The 17,936-nt window shown below is 40.7% G+C and overlaps 1 protein-coding gene across 5 annotated transcripts in view; it reads left to right on the forward strand.

Annotated features, from left to right (window-relative positions):
- CECR2 (CECR2 histone acetyl-lysine reader) overlaps positions 1-17,936 on the forward strand; it is a 175,108-nt gene that overhangs the window by 2,727 nt on the left and 154,445 nt on the right. The gene's annotated exons all lie outside the window — the stretch shown is intronic.

Here is a 17,936-nt window from a genome sequence, read left to right on the forward strand (position 1 = left end):
GTTTTTAATAGTTATCAGAAATTAAAATTAGTCGTTTTTAGGCTTCTAACAAATTTGACTCCTGACAGTGCGGAATTCATGGAAAACATCGTATGTAATGTATGTATGTGGTCTTGCACTAAGGTGGGGCTCAGACTTAAAACCCGGAGATCAAGAGTCCCATGGTCCACTGACGGAGCCAGCCAGGCGCCCCTGAAAAACATCACTTTTTAGTTCGAGTATAGATAAGTGATTTTTTTTTTTTTTTTTTTTTTTTGCTTAGCTAATTTTTTAATCTAACAGTTTATTATTCCTGACAGGAGAAACAACCCCTTGGTTAGAGTGTATGATAACAATGGAAGACCCTTCTTAAACAAGCAAAAAAGCAATTCTGATGCTGAGTTGTACTTGTTAGGCCAATTGGAAAGGCCTACTATCTTAATTTGCTGCAACTTTAAAAGGCAAAAATGATGAATAATATACCAAGTGATAGAAGTTATAAACGAGCTTTTTTAGGAAACCAGTTTTCAGCTATGGGGAAATATCTTGTTTTATCCTTGACCACCAAGCTGAACTCATGGGTTTATAGAAAATTTAGGAAGCAGAATCTTCAAGGACTTGGCTTGTATTTATCTAGAGTGCAGTAATCTCTTAGATAGGTGAGTGAAGGGCTGGGAAGATTCATGCTGCAATTCTGCAAGAGGTCAAGACCTCCCACTTACAGAACTGGTCCCCCCAAAATGGATAGTTTTATTTTTGCTTATAAAAAAACCTTTTTACTCTGTTAACCAACCTTGAATGTACAGAATTTCTTTAGGGATTCTGTAATTATCAGATAGAAAATCTGTGAGTCTGTAGATAATCCTTTAAGTTCAAAATATCTGGTTTTAAAAACCGTATTGACATTATATAAACCTTGAAAATTGTAGCACAATGTAGGTAAGAGAATTAAAATCACCCATAATTCCACCACTAAGAGATAAAAGCTGTTAACTGTTAACATTGTATCCCTCCACTCAGGGGTGAAAGCTATTAACTGTTAACATATTTAGAAATTCCCAAATATGCTTACAATGTATATGTGTTTTTATTTTTCAGATGAGGAGATTGAACTATACCTGGACAAGAGTAGGTTAATGACACTGAATTCAGTAGTTAGTGTTATCAAGCACGCCTACTCTACTAGGTGCTTAACTTTGAACTGGGAGATTACCAAAGAAGTTCATAACTTGCCTCCTTGGCGTCAGAAGATTCTCTTACTATTTCAGAATGATTTCATTTAAATCAAGTATTTTACAAATGTTTAACATTCCAGTGAGTTAGGCTGGTTAAGTGTTTTGTTTGTTTTGTTTTGTTTTACATTTTAGTTTTCTAGGCTAGTTAAGTTTTATCCCAATTTGAGAAATGACACATGGTAAGTTAACCTCCCCAATGATATTAATGCTGATTTTTTCCCCCCCTACCAGGTGCTCCTCACAGTGAATGTAGTGTCTTGATCAAAGTAAGGGAAGGGAGTATAGAATAATTTTGAACAGTCTGGTCTGGAGTTAATCATGATGGGGATGGGGGTCTGGTGAGAAATCTCATCACAAACATTTTGGGAATATTTCTCTCTAGAGAAGAGACTGGTGCCTCTAAATGGCTCTTTGAAAATGGTCATGTAGAATTAATTGGATGGATGGTTTGTGTTTTAGCAGCATGGCAAAAATAATCTGATTGTCCTGTCTACTTTTCTTCCCTGGGCTTCTTGCTGTTGATTACTGAATCCTTTACTTGCCTTGGATCTCCTTCTTGGTTATGGCTGTGTGTAGATAGACTCTCATCTAACGAGCATGATGATCTGGGGGCAGTATCTTTAATTCAGATCCCTGGATTCTACTCTTTGTGTTTCTCCTTGGATCCAATCCCTTAAGATCACCAAGGCATAAATTATTTTTATTTATTTTTAGTTTTTAAAGTAATCTCTCCACCCAACATGGGGCTTGAACTCGTGTCCCTGAGATCAAGAGTTGCGTGTTCTACTGACAGAGCCAGCCAGGCACTCCAAGGCATAAATTATTAAGCATGAAAGTAAGAAAATAAGAATTGCTGAGTAACTTATTAGCACATCAGTCATATCAGGAGTTCTTAAGCCTGGGCCTATGGATGGGCTCTAGATTTTGTGTTGCTGTACATATATGCACTTTGCTGGAAGAGAGGCCCTGTTACTTTTATGTGAAAGAGGTCCCCAAACATACAAAGGTTAAAAAGCTCTGAACTAGATGAAAGAATAAGTTAACCTTGAATAGGGGAACCAGAAGCCTGGTTTTATGGCACAAGATGATACACTGGACTAGGAGTTGGGAAACTTGAAATTTTTATTTTTTAAAATAATATTTTACTTATTTATTTGAGAGCACGTGTGAGAGAGTGACAGCACGAGCAGGGAAGAGAGGGAGAAGCAGACTCCCTGCTGAGCAGGGAGCCTCCCATGGGGCTTGATCCCAGGATCCTGGGATCATGACCTGAGCTGAAGGAAGCTGCTTAACCAACTGAGCCACCCTGGTGCCTAGATTGTGTTTTTTTTTTTTTAAAGATTCAATCCATCGATTTGAGAGAGGGTGAGAGTATGAGTGTGCACGAGCATGCAGGAGCATGCACATGAACTGTGGATGGGGCTAGGGTAGAGGCAGAGGGAGAAGCAGACTCTTCTCCAAGCAGGGAGCCCAACACAGGGCTCACTCAACAGGACCCTGAGATCATGACCTGAGCCACAGGCAGCAGCTTAACCAGCTGAGCTACCCAGGCACCGCTGAGTGTGTTGGTTTTTATTTAGTTAGTTAGCTCTACACCTGACCTGGGGCTTGAACTCATGACCCTGAGATCAAGAGTCACATGCTCTACCTGCTGAGCCAGCCAGGTGTCCTCAAATGTTATCTCATTTAATCCTTAGCTATCTGTAACCGACTTTATGAGGTAGGAGTTACCCTTATTTTAGAGATGAGGAAATTGGAAATTGAGAGAGGCTGAGTTGATTTCTCACCTGGGTCTTAGGTTATTTGATAACAAATTCTATGCTGTTGCTACTATATCACATTGTTCCTATTTCATTATCTAAAATGAAGGGCTAGACCTGTAAGTAATGACCAAGATTCCATAGTGCAAATCTTGAGTTTTTTTATTTTTAGTAATGTGGGATACAGAAGATCTATTAAAACTTCTGCTGAACTAAGTACAGAGAGTCAAGTTCATGATTCCATTTCTTTCAGCAAGTATATACTAAGCATCTACTATGTGCTAGGCACAGTGTATTAGGTAATGGAAGTACAGATGTGAACATAACACAAAAATACCTCCCCTCTTTTCAGTGGAAGGAGACAGACAGTAAATGAATTGTTAAGTGTAGTATGTCAGAGGATATTAAACAAAGCAGCATGGAGGCATAGGGAGGGCCAATTGAGGGATTGGGTTGTAATTTAAAATAGGCTGGTTAGGCATAGTCTCACTGAGAATATGGCATTTGAGCAGGATCAAAGGAGATAAATGATTTAAAATGATTTAAAAATGAGTAGTAGTTTGTGAAGATTTTACATTTTTTTTTTTTTTTTTAAGATTTTATGTATTTATTCATGAGAGACACACAGAGAGAGAGAGGCAGAGACACAGGCAGAGGGAGAAGCAGGCTCCATGCAGGGAGCCCGATGTGGGACTGGATCCCGGGACTCCAGGATCACTCCCTGGGGCCGAAGGCAGGCGCCAAACCGCTGAGCCACCCAGGGATCCCCCAGATTTTACTTATGAAAGAGAGAGAGAGAATGAGTAGAGGATAAGAGTTGAGAGAAAGGGAGATCCTGGCTGAGCAGGGAGCATTATGGAGGACTTGATCCCAGGATCCCGGCATCCTGACCTGAGTGGAAGGAAGGTAGATGCTTAGCCGACTGAGCCACCCAGGCAACCCAACACTATTCTATTTAATGTAAGACACCAGATGATAAACATTTTGTAAAGATTCAAGATCTGTTCCTTCTCTGAGAGGTAAAGCAGAGACAAACACAGATGTGACTTACAGAGGGGGCAAATGCAATATGCAATTTGAAATTCTGAAAGAAAAAAAAAAAAAAGAAATTCTGAAAGAGGAGAATGTTCTGTCAGAGTATATCTGTTTCCAAAAGTGAGGGGCACCTGGCTTGGCTCTTGATCTCAGGGTTGTGAGTTCAGCCCCATGTTGGGTGTGGAAATTATTTAAATTTTCTCTCTCTTGGGGATGCCTGGGTGGCTCAGCGGTTAAGAATCTGCCTTCTGCTCAGGGCGTGATCCTGTGGTCCTGGATCGAATCCCACATTGGGTTCCCTGTGTGGAGCCTGCTTCTCCCTCTCCCTCTGCCTATGCCTCTGCCTCTCTCCCTCTGTGTGTCTCATGAATAAATAAATATTAAAAAATTTTTTTCTCTCTCTCTGAAAGTGAATACTGGATCCCATTTATTTTATTTATTTATTTATTTATTTATTCATTCATTCATTCATTCATTCATTCATGAGAGACAGAGAGACAGAGACACAGGCAGAGGGAGAAGCAGGCTCCATGCAGGGAGCCCGACGTGGGACTGGATCTCGGGTCTCCAGGATCACGCCCTGGGTTGAAGGCAGGCGCTAAACCGCTGAGCCACCCGGGCTGCCCTGGATCCCCTTTAAACCAACATTCTGAAAGCGAAGGCTTCTTTTTTTCTTTTTGCCAACCATGTGAAGCTCCAAAGGGGTAGTTGGGAGCTACTACAGTCGTAGAAAGGACAGTACCCTCTCGTTTCCGAAGGACAGCCTGTGTTACCCTCTGGCTTGCTTTATGACGGAAGTTGAGTGTAGTGTTCCTTAATTTTCTGGAACAAAGTTAGGATAGCCTAAAATATACCTTGGCAGCAGTTGGTACAAATGGACTCTCTGCCCTTTGATCAGGAGAGGTTTAGTGCTCGATTCTGGCTATAAGTAAGAATGAGGAGCATTAGCAGAATGCTGGAAAACTGCAGGTGCAAAGTTTAGGTAAAAATTCAGTGTGGACAGAGCCTAGGGGACAGAACCACACAGGTTCTAACTATATGGTTTTAGATCTAGTTGATGTGATTGAATGTATTTTCAAAAGGAATCAAGCAGAAAGTCAGGAGCCTGGATTGTGGGCTTACCTCTGTCGTTTACTTGAGTTACGACCTTAGGCAGATTTTAGGTTTCAGATGCCCCATACATAAAATGGGAATTTTTAGACTAGATGATTTTTTTTTTTAAGATTTTATTAATTTATTCATAGAGACAGAGAGAGTGAGAGAGGCAGAGACACAGGCAGAGAGAGAAGCAGGCATCATACAGAGAGCCTGACATGGGACTCGATCCAGGGTCTCCAGGATCACGCCCTGGGCTGCAGGCGGCGCTATACTGCTGCGCCACCGGGGCTGCCCAGTCTAGACGATTTTTAAGTCCTGTTGTTCTAGGAATGGTTCTTAGCATGCATAGCACTAGTAAGTGATTCAGAATATCATCGACCTCACTTACTAGGATCAATGTGGTGACCTGTGTTAGGCATGCTTTACAGATTAACTTTGTACCACATGACAGCTGCAAATCCATGCTTGACATGTTTGTGAATTATATGAACTTGTCTTTCTGTGGAAATCTTGTCTGCAGACATGCTAGATAGATTGAAGGTAGATTTTAGTACTTGATTGACCTCCAAGGTCCTCAGACTGAGCTGAGATTTTGTATTGTGAGCCTGTGAGAAATTCTGGAGGATGAAGGAGGTCCTGAATTACGTTATTTTCCCTTCACTTTTGTTTCCTCACTTTTATTTTTTACTTTTTTTTTTTTGTTTTTTTAACTTTTTATTTATTTATGATAGTCACAGAGAGAGAGAGAGAGGCAGAGACACAGGCAGAGGGAGGAGCAGGCTCCATGCACCGGGAGCCCGATGTGGGATTCGATCCCGGGTCTCCAGGATCGCGCCCTGGGCCAAAGACAGGCGCTAAACCGCTGCGCCACCTAGGGATCCCCTATTTTTTACTTATTTTTTTAAAAATAATTTATTTATTCATGAGAGACACAGAGAGGCAGAGACATAGGCAGAGGGAGAAGCAGGCTCCTTGCAGGGAGCCTGATGTGGGACTTGATCCCAGGACCCCGGGTGACGCCCTGAGCCAAAGGCAGACACTCAACCACCGAGCCACCAGACTTCCCTCCCCACTTTTATTTAACATCATTCATATTTGGAACGTTGAATGAAATCCAGTTATAGCTTCAGGCCAATGGCTTGCTTTTCATTTGGTATGAACTTTATAGATAGCATGTTGTCCTTCTGTATTTTCATGTTTCAGTAGATGCTGTTCCTTGAATGCTTTTATTATACATTCTTTACATTATCCTCTAATCTTTTTTTTTTTTTAATTTTTTTAAATTTTATTTATTTATGATAGGCACACAGTGAGAGAGAGAGGCAGAGACACAGGCAGAGGGAGAAGCAGGCTCCATGCACCAGGAGCCCGACGTGGGACTCGATCCCAGGTCTCCAGGATCGCGCCCTGGGCCAAAGGCAGGCGCTAAACCGCTGCGCCACCCAGGGATCCCCATTATCCTCTAATCTATATTAATTTATATTGAGAAACTTTGGAAAAGTTTTTTCAGTAATTCTTATAACTGATTTTTTTTATAACTGATTAATGAATTGTTAAATAATAATATTGAGTTCCGGATTCTGTGGGTTTCTTTAAGGTGTGGGGTTTCTTAGCCTCAGCACTATTGATATTTTAGACTAGGTAAGTCTTGTGGAAAAGCTGCCACATGCATTTTAAGCTGTCTGGAAGCATCTCTGGCCTCTACCCTCCGTGTGTGCCAGTAGCATCCCCAGTTGTGACAAATAAAATCGGCAAATTTCTCCTCAGGGGGTGGGTCCAGAGATCACTGTGTCTGAGATTTACTGCTTTAAGGTATAAGTGGGGAAGACTTTCCAGTGTTGGTCATTGTATAAAAGGTACACTGTGAAGATGATGAGTTTTTCCTTCTATAGTAATTTTCTTCCCCTAAATGCAAACCTTTAGTATATTTGTTTATAAAAATTGAAGGAAGTTAAAGTTGCTCTCAGATGTGCACGTTAGTAGTAATTACATGTGTTAGAAAACTGGGAAGCAGATGTTTTGTTAATATTTTTCTATATTGGGGAGTCATTTAAGGGTGGAAGTGGTTTGAGGGCAGTTAGGAGGTGTCTTGGATCTAACTGGGTCCCTGAAAGAAAGGTCTCCCTTAGTCAAGGCCTGGCTGCCTGGCACTGTTGGGGAAGAGGGGTGTTGTGTGATAGTCTCAGGCTGGCTTCTGCACTGCCATTGCCTGTCAGGCACAGGTTCTTCTTAACAGATTTCCTGAGCTTTGTGCAGTGGTAGACTAGTTATGACCAGGTCAAAAGTTAAGTGAGATCTAAGTTGGGGGGGGGGGGGGCGGGGTGTGCGTGCATGCATATGCTTGCCCATCTGAGACGTATGGGGTATGTTGCTATATAAAGTTTATTATTCCATCAGAATTTTCACCTTAGAACACACTAATAACCTTTCTTGAGGTCACTCTAAGTATCTTCATGATTTCTCTCTTTGGATTTTCCCTGTAGGCAAGTATGGCACTAATAGTTTATGGATCAAGTGGGTTTTCATTTTGGTTTGGAGAAGAAATTGTTTTTAAAAGATTTTATTTATTTAAGAGAGAGAAAGCACGTGCCCAAGCACAACCAGGGGGAGAGGCAGAGGGAGAGGGAAACAGAGAAGCAGGTTCCTCATTGAGTAGGGAGCCCAGTGCAAGGCTTCATCCCAGGCTCCTGGGATCATGACTTGAGCTGAAGGCAGACACTTAACCGACTGAGCCACACAGGGGCTCCAGGATTGGAAAAGTTGTATTTTGATGGTGATTTAGCAGTAAGCTTTTTTGAAAAGAGATACTACAGAACTTCAAGGGAGATGGTATCCATTATCTTTGGCTTCCCAAGGTGCTTTTACACATAGAGTGACCATCTCAGCGTCCATCTTTGCCATGGTATTTGGTCCCTGCAGAGATCCAGCACCTTATTTTTTGTTCTTTATTTCTCTTGGCTGGGAACTAAAGCCTGACCATACTTTTTTTTTTTTTTTTTTTCCCTCTCCTACTCCATTGTTGTGCTAGTCTACTGATGTCCTAGGTTTTGTTTTGGGCTGTGGTGGAGGAAGGTGGAATTTCTGGTCTGAATCAGGGTATTAATCTCCAGAATCTGTATAAATAAGTTGGGGTGAAGTCAGTCACTTTGGCAGCCAAAAGCAGTTTTCTCCAGGAGGGCGAATGACCCCTCAGAATAATTTTAAGCGCTCTTTTTGCTCTTCTTTATTCACACCTTTAAAATAGAATATGGCTTATGTGAAAATACATGAAATGCAGTATTTGATTCTCCTTTTTGAAGTCTCTGATCTCATGTGACTTTGACGATTTGATTTGCTTTAAGCGATGTTGTGTTCTTATAAGTTTCACACTGTAATGGTCAGTTTTTCGCTCTGATTCTCTAGCCCAGACTTTTAGGAGCAGTGTTGCTCTACTTTTTCCCAAGGGTGGATTTGCTGCAGTAACTGCCTGATTTGGCAGTATGTCACCAAGGCATGTGGCCACCTGAATTAAATGTGTGAATGGTTGTCATAGCAGACTGTGTGCATCCTTCTGTGCCCCTCCCCCCGCCCATAACCTCTAAAAATAAATGAAAAGAGAGGAAAGGGTCACAATTACACTAACCACTTCATGTTTTTAATGTTGAACCCTTAAATCATGTCCAACTAATAATTCCCAAGAATGGCATAAGTTCTTACAATTGCGAATGCTGTTACGCAGTCTAGTTGGCTACAGGAGTGTTTTTTTCACCTGACCAGTTCTTTTTAACGAACACCCCTTCCTTGAGTGTTCATTGTTTCAGCAACAATGGCACTAAGGACAGTTGATTTGCTTCACAGAAAATGTGTTAAATTAACAGATCTACTTCTTTAGCAAATCTTTTCTTTCCCTCATTCCCCATTGTGTCTCCACTGTCTCCCTGAAAGGTTGTGTTTGCATATTCTTTTAGGTGTGGGAGACCATTTTTATAATTGGTGTCCTGAAGTTCTTTGTTCAGGAGACACTGTTAAATGGGGGAAAGATGATTTAAAGAAAATTTTCACCTGTTGACATAATTAAGGGGTCTAAAAAAAGAAATTAAGGGATCTAACTTTGGATTTTTCCCTACTCTTAGACTCAGTGATTTGGGTTAGTATCCTACACAAGTGTTTACTATTCCCCCCCCCCCATTGTTTCTGTTTCTGAAAGGCTTTTCTCCCCTCATTTTCCATCGTGTTATAAAAGGAGGCCTCTTTACAGGACATTTGGGATTGGGAGCAAAATGTTCTAATTGACATTGAGGATCCTTGTGTCTTCATAACACTAGATTTTCATCACCTTCAGTGCTTCACACTTCAGTGTGAAGTTTTAGACAAGAATGACAAAATTTTAGACTTAGAATGTCCTGTGTACTAAATTTTAGAATAAATCTGGTGTTGGAAGCTGGGATAGAAGAGAGTGAAGGAAGACAGAGTTTAACTATTGGAATGAAGAGTGTGGAATGCTGAAGGTAGCACATTGTACGAAAGGACTTTGATCATTCGCGCTGTTGAATAGGTGGGACTAGATGACCACCAATGTCGGATGCATAAAGAAGGCAAAATCAGTTACGTATGTTTTTGGTTGCAAGTAAAGAACACCATACCAACAGCAACTTTTAAAGACTTTGGACCAGCCTGTAGTGGAACCTGGAGGAATGTGGTTCCTGGCAGGTGTGGCAGCTCTGAAGAGTATAGTTTAGCAGTTGGGCAGTGGTGTTTCCCATGGTGACAGGATGGTTCTGCAGCTCCAAGGTCTGGAGTGATGCAGAGAAGTATAGAAAATTACAGTAGAAAACAGCCTTTGAGTTGGTGATGTGAAGGGGTCGAAGATGACTTCAGAGAAGCCTGTTTGAATAGGAAGAGTGAGGCTAAAACTGCTTTCTCCTGGAATGATAGAGGAAAAGAATGCTCTAGGAAGCTTAAGGGAATGGTGGGGAAAAAAGGAAATTTAAAACTTTTTTCAGGAATAACATATAACCATCACAAGAAGAAATCTTAGTTCTTCCGTGGTTAACATTTTAATGTTGTACCAAGGGAGTCGATTGCAGTACCTTTTTTAAGAAAGTTTTTGTTTTTAAAGAAAAGCCAGCCTATTTCCAAATTCTACCCCATGTTTTATACTATCAGTCCTCTCTATTTCTCCCTCTGATTGTTGGGACAGGGGTTGGTAGTTACCCCACCCTAAGATTCTCTGTTGTTCTGTATTTTAGTTTCCTGTTTCGTTAAAATGAAAATCTATACATGGGAATGTATCCTTTTTCTTTCGAATTTTATATTTACTCTTGCTTAAACGATTGAATGTTTGGAATACTTCAGTTCTTAGTTTCTCTCTGTTGATAAGTATTTAATGATCTGTAAGACTGCTACTTAATACAACTCTGTGATCCTTTTATGGGCATTTGCTTATTACCAATAAGATGGATATTAATGATAAGTCCTAATAACACGTGCCATGCCCCGTGTCCAGTGAAAGTTACATTTCAACAGAAGGGGTTTTTTGTTTGTCTTCTCTCCCCGCTGGCTGTCCAAAAAAATTTGGAGGTTATTGGGCAGTTCTAGCAGCTTCTGATCCCTTCTCCCTCCTCCTGGGTCAAGTAAATCTATATCCTTAATAGTAATCTAATATGTCTTGCAAGAAAAGGTGAACCGGGTCAGCCAAATCCCTATTCTTGAGAGTGTAACCTAGGAAATGTAAGGATTTTCGAGTTAGAGTGGAAAAGAAGCTAAAACTAGCACCGTGATAAGCCATGATACAAGCCAAAATCATGGATATGAGAGAGCAGAAACTGACAGACCCGGCATTAGAGGAGGGCTCCAGCTCCAGTCTATTGGTATATATCCTGCAGGAACCCTCAAGCTTGTTAGGGGGTCCGCATTCCTTGTACTCCAAAGAGACTATAACACCGTCCTTACTTTTCTTTATGTGCATACATTAAATATTTACAAAGGTAGGATCATAGTTTTACATACTCCACAGGATCCTGTTTTATTTAGTTAACAGTATTACATGATATAGAATGCCCTTTCATTTCCTGCATTATGACTTTTAAGTAAACTTCAGAGTATTGGCACTCAGATTTATTTTGACCAGTCTTTTGTGGGGCATTGAAATTATTTTTAGTTAATGGTTCATAACAACCATGAACAGAAATTTTTTTCCCGGGGTGCCTCGGTGGCTCAGTCCATTAAGTGTCTGCCTTTGGCTCAGCTCCTGATCCTGGGGTCCTGGGATGAAGGCCCTTGTCAGGCTTCCTGCTCAGTGGGGAGCCTGCTTCTCCCTCTCCCTCTGCTTCTGCCCCTACTTGTTTACTTGCTCACTCTCAATCTCTCTCAAATAAATAAAATCTTAGAAAAAAAACTTTTTCCCAAGAGATTTTTTTTATTTAAAAATTTTTTGAGGCATGTCTTGGCTCAGTGGTTGAGCATTGAACTTTGGCTTGGGTCGTGATCTCCGGGTCCTGGGATCGAATCTCCCATCGGGCTCCCTGCGGGGAGCCTGCTTCTGCCCTCTTTCTAGGTCTCTGCCTCTCTTAAAAAAATCTTAATAATCTCTTAATAATCTCCACACCCAATGTGAGGCTTGAATTCCTGACTCTGAGATCAAGAGTCACAAGCATCTTCTGACTGAGCCAGCCAGGTCCCCCAAAGTTACTGTTTGTGATCATTAGATTTTTGTTATTACTTTCCATTTGAAGGCTTAAGTTTTGAGTTTTCTTCAGTCATTTTTTGTGTCTGTTTTATGATCAAAGCGAACATGAATGTGGTGCCCACACTGGGTGCTCTAGGCAGTGCTTTAAGTGTTTCTCATGCATCAGCTTACCTATTCTTTTTTAAAATTGAGATATAATGGACATATAACATTGTTAGTTTCAGATATATAACATAATGATCTGCTATTGCATATATTGTCATGTGATCACCACAGTAAGTCTAGTTAATATCCATCACCACATATAGTTACAGGGTGTTTTTTTTTTTCTTGTGATGAGAACTTTTTTTTTTTTTTTTAAGATTTTACTTACTTATCCATGAGACACACACACACACACACACACACACACACACACACACACACGCAGAGGCAGAGGCAGAGGCGGAGGGAGAAGCAGGCTCCATGCAGGGAGCCCGACCTGGTACTCAATCCCAGGTCTCCAGGATCACGCCCTGGGCTGAAGGCGGCACTAAACCGCTGAGCCACCCAGGCTGCCCATGATGAGAACTTTTAAAGACCTACTCTCTTACCAACTTTCAGATATACAGTATTGTATACTGTAGTTACCATGCTCTATATAACATCTCCAGGACTAACTTATTTTATAACTGGAAATTTATTTTTGTTTTTTAAAGATTTTATTTATTCATGAGAGACACAGAGAGAGAGAGAGAGAGGCAGAGACACAAGCAGAGGGAGAAGCAGGCTCCCTGCAGGGAGCCCTATGTGAGACTCCCTGGGACTCTGGGATCACGACCTGAGCTGAAGGCAGACGCTCAACCACTGAGCCACCCAGACGCTCCTATACTGGAAATTTGTGTCTTTTTGGCCACCATATTTTCCACCCCCTACTCTGCCGCTAGCAACCACCAATCTGTTCTTTGTATCTGAGTTGATGGGAGTTGTTTTTATCTTTTTTTTAAAGATTCCACACATAAATGAGATCATGCACTATTTGTCTTTCTCTGACTTATTTCTTGGAGTATACTGCCTTCATGGTCTATCCATGTTCTTGCAAATGGCAAGATCCTTCTTTTTTTTAAATTGCTGAATAATATTCTCATCAGATTTTCTTTATTCGTTCATTGATGGATCCTTAGATTGCTTTCCTGCCTTGGCTGTTGTGAATCTTGCTGCAGTGGACATGAGGTGCATTTTCCTTTGGCTATATTCAGAAGTGGAATTGCTGGTTCATGGGGTAGTTCCATTTTTAATTTTTTGAGGAACTGCCCTACTGTTTTACATAGGGGCTGTGCACCAGTTTACACTCCCACCAGCAGTGCACAAGTGTTTTCTTTTTTTCACATCTTCCCTAATAACTTTGTTTCTTGTTTTTTTGTTGATAGCCATTCTAACTGGTATCAGGTAACATTGTAGTTTTGATTTACATTTCCCTGGTGATTAGTGATTTTGAGCACCTTTTCATGTATCTTTTGGCCATTTGTGTGTCTTTGGAAGGATGTCTACTGACCTCCTCTGCCCACTTTTATTAATTTTTTTTTTTTTTGCTATTGATTGGTATTTTTCTATTTAATTCCCCTATGAGGTAGACATCACCTTTTATCTCAGCCTGTAGATGAAGAATTGGAGGCATACAGAGGTGAAGTGATTTGCCCAGTCACATAACCAGCAGGTGGCAGAAGTCAGACCTGAACCCAGAACGTTTGACTTCAGTAAAATGCCAAGACCTTTATTAGTGAAGGAAATGAGTGGTAGTGTTGATGAGGAAAATTGGTAGTCAGAGCAGGTTCTTTTAGAGGCCTGTTAGGAGGTGGGTGAAAATAAATTCTTGTTAATATCATGGCATTAAAAAGGAGTCTTAAGCAAAAATGTAAGAGCATAGAGTTTGGAAAAAATGACACTTAAAATTTTTATTTATTAATTTTTTAAGTAATCCCTATACCCACCATGGGCCTCGAACTCACAACCCTGAGGTCAAGAGTCACATATTCTACCTTCTGAGCCTACCAGGTACCTCAGGGAAAAAGACATTTTAGATGTGAGAGAAATCAGTTTTTCTCTTAATACTCAAAATATGTGCACAGTGTGTCACTATCTATTAAGAATTACTTTTGTTATTTTCCCATTCTCCTGTAACAGCTGGCTGGCACTTTTAAAACATTTCTTTAATTTTTAAATAACGTCAAACTTCTAGGAAAGCTATAAGACTTGTACAGAGAAGGGATCTCTGGGTGGCTCAGTGGTTTGGCACCTGCCTTCGGTCCAGGGCGTGATCCTGGAGTCCCAGGATCGAATTCCACATCAGGTTCCCTGCATGGAGCCTGCTTCTCCCTATGCCTGTGTCTCTGTCTCTGTCTCTCATGAATAAATAAGTAAAATCTTAAAAAAAAAAAAAAAAAAAAAAAAAAAAAGACTTGTACAAAGAATTCCTGAGCCACTTCACCTAGGTTCCCCATTTGCTTTATTATCATGTCTTCTCCCCACCATTCCTCCTCTGTCCATTTCCATTCATACATCCATCCATCCATCCACTATTTCTAGCTATATAATTTTCCTCCTTCACTTTCCAAGAGTCCTTGATACCCCTTTATCTCTCATATAACCATAGTACAGTTATCAAAATTAGGAAGATGGGGATCCCTGGGTGGCGCAGCGGTTTGGCGCCTGCCTTTGGCCCAGGGCACGATCCTGGAGACCCGGGATCGAGTCCCACGTCGGGCTCCCGGTGCATGGAGCCTGCTTCTCCCTCTGCCTGTGTCTCTGCCTCTCTCTCTCTCTCTCTCTGTGACTATCATGAATAAATAAATAAAATCTTAAAAAAAAAAAAAAAAGAAGTTAATAGTAAGATTGGTAGATAATACATCAGATATTACCAACCTACCCAATAACATCAATATATATAATGTATATATTACTATACATTTTTAACATAGTATTACTTTAGAAATTCTTTTTGTGATTCAGGTTTTTAATCTAAGATCATGCATTACATTCAGTTATTGTTCTTTAGGCTCCTTTAATCTGGAATGTTTTTTAAGCTTGTCTTTCATGACCTTGACCTTTTGGGAAGAGTACATTTTATTGATTGTTGCTCAATTTGGGTTCATTGAATGTACCCTTATTATTAGGTTGAGGTGTACTGTATTTTTGGCTGGAATGCTAAAGAAGTGGTGCGGTGTCCTTTGTGCATCATCTCAGGAGTTATGGTGATGCCAGTTGGTCCCAATTTGATCACTTGGTTTAAGATGGTATCTGCCAGGTCTTACCACTGTGGAGCTACTGTTTTCCCCTTAATTACATATTTAGTGGGGGAATACTATGGAAACATTCTCATCAGAATTTCACCCATTAGTTTTATTTTTTAAAAAAGTACTTATTTATTCATGAGAGACCCACAGAGAGAGGGGCAGAGACACAGGCAGAGGGAGAAGCAGGCTCCATGAAGGGAGCCCAGTGTGGGACCTGATCCCAGGATCACGCCCTGAGCAGAAGGCAGATGCCCAAGCACTGAGCTACCCAGGCATCCCGTCAATTTAGATTTTGAATTATGATAATGTAACTGAGAATCATTTGGGAGAAAGGAACTAAGGATGTTTTTGTGACTTTCTTTCTTTCCTTCTTTTTCCTTTTCTTTCTTTTTCTTCTTTTCTTTTTCTTTCGAAAGAGAGAGAGAGAAAAAAAAAAAAACGCATGTGGGGGAAGGGGAGAGGCACAGGGAGAAGGGAGAGAGACTCTTAAGCTGGCTCTACAGACCCAGCACAGAGCCAGATGCTAGGCTGGATCTCACATTACTGAGATCATGACCTGAGGAAAAATAAAGAGTCCGAGGCTTAACCAACTGAGCCACCCAGGTAGGTGCCTCTTCCCATGTTTATTTTAAAATCAAATTATATTAGAATTGTAAAAAAAAAAAAAAGAATTGTTTAAAAAGGAAAAACAATGTGCTGAGTTTGTGTGGATTATAGTGAACACTGAGCACACTTGAGTAGCTTCATTAAGCTATAAAATTCAGTACCACATAATTCACCCATTTGAAGTGTAAAATTAAGTTTTTTAGTATATTTACAGATGAGTGCAACTATCGCCACAGTGAATTTTAAAATATTTTTTTTTACCTCAAAAAGAACCCCCCCCCCCCTTTGCTATCACCACTTCTACCTTCCTATCTTCCTCCCCCAGGCTTAAGCAACGACTGATCAACTGTTTCTTTCTTTTTTTTTTTTTTTAATTTTTATTTATTTATGATAGCCAGAGAGAGAGAGAGAGAGAGAGGCAGAGACACAGGCAGAGGGAGAAGCAGGCTCCATGCACCGGGAGCCTGACGTGGAATTCGATCCCGGGTCTCCAGGATCGCGCCCTGGGCCAAAGGCAGGCGCCAAACCGCTGCGCCACCCAGGGATCCCTGATCAACTGTTTCTATATTTACCCTATTTCTAAGTTTCCATAATTAATGGAATCATATAGAATGTGGTCTGATGTCACTGTTTCTTTTCACTAGTGTAAGTTTTTTCTTTTTCTTTTTTTTTTTTTAAGATTTTATTTATTTATTAATGAGAGAGAGAGGTAGACACCCAGGCAGAGGGAGAAGCAGGCTCCATGCAGGGAGCCTGACATGGGACTCGATCCCCCGTCTCTAGGATCACATCCTGGGCTGAAGGTGGCACTAAACCGCTGAGCCACCCGGGCTGCCCTAGTGTAAGTTTTTTCAAGGCTTATCTGTGTTGTAGTGAGTATCAGTACTTTATCCTTTTTTATAGCTGAATAAAAATTCCATTGTATGGAGATAATATATTTTATTTATCTGTTGATGGGTATTTAGGTTATTTCTACTTCTTGGCAGTTATGAATATGCTGCTATGAACAGTGGTATACAAGTTTTTGTGTTATAGGTCTTCGTTTTTCTTGGGTATATACCAGGAGTGGAGTTGCTGGGTCATATGGTAAACATATTTGATCTTTTGAGAAACTGCCTGTTTACCGAAGAGGCTGCATCATTTTCTTTTCCCACCAGCAATATATGAAGATTCTAATTTCTCCACATCCTTGCCAACACTTTTTATCTTGTTATTTGACTCTAGTCTACATCTGGTTGGTATGAAGTAGTATCTCAGTATGGTCTTGAATTGCATTTCCCTCATGACTAATGCTGTTGACTATCATTTGCTTATTGGCCATTTTTATATCTTTCTTGGAGAAATATCAATTCAGATCCTTTACCCATTTTATTTATATTTATTTATTTATTTTTTAAGATTTCATTTATTCATGAGAGACAGAGAGAGAGAGAGACAGGCCAGAGGGAGAAGCAGGCTTCACACAGGGAGCCTGACCTGGGACTCGATCCGAGGTCTCCAGGATCAGGCCCTGGGCCGAAGGCGGCACTAAACCCCTGAGCCACCCGGGCTGCCCCTTTACCCATTTTAAAATTGGGTTGTTGGGCACCTGAGTGGCACAGTCAGTTAAACGTCTTGACTCTTGATCTCAGCTCAGGTCTTTCTCTCAGAGTCATGAAGTGAAGCTCCATGTTAGGCTCCCAGCTTGCTTGCTTGCTTGCCTTCTTTTTTCCTTTTCTTTTCTTTTCTTTTTTTTTCTTTTCTTTTCTTTTCTTTTCTTTTCTTTTCTTTTTCTTTTTCTTTTTCTTTTTCTTTTCTCTTTTCTTCTCTTCTCTTCTCTTCTCTTCTCTTCTCTTCTCTTCTCTTCTCTCTTTTCTCTTCTCTCTTTTCTCTTTTCTCTTTTCTTTTTTCTCTTTTCTTTTCCTTTCTTTCTTCTTTCCTTTTTTTCTTTCTTTCTTCTTTCCTTTTTTTCTTTTCTCTTTTCTTTTTTTTTTAAAGAGGTAAGCTCTTTTTTAAACGTAAGCGCTCTCTACTAACATGGGGCTGGAACTCCTGAACCCAAGATCAAAAGTTAAATACTCTGCTGACTGAGTCAGCCAGGGGCCCTGAGAATTATAATAACTTCTTTTTTTTTTTTTTTTTTTAAAGTTTTATTTATTTATGATAGTCACAGAGAGAGAAAGAGAGGCAGAGACATAGGCAGAGGGAGAAGCAGGCTCCATGCACCAGGAGCCCGACGTGGGATTCGATCCCGGGTCTCCAGGATCGCGCCCTGGGCCAAAGGCAGGCGCCAAACCGCTGCGCC

The sequence above is a fragment of the Canis aureus genome, chromosome 25 (assembly GCF_053574225.1).
Source record: "Canis aureus isolate CA01 chromosome 25, VMU_Caureus_v.1.0, whole genome shotgun sequence".
NCBI lineage: Eukaryota > Metazoa > Chordata > Mammalia > Carnivora > Canidae > Canis > Canis aureus.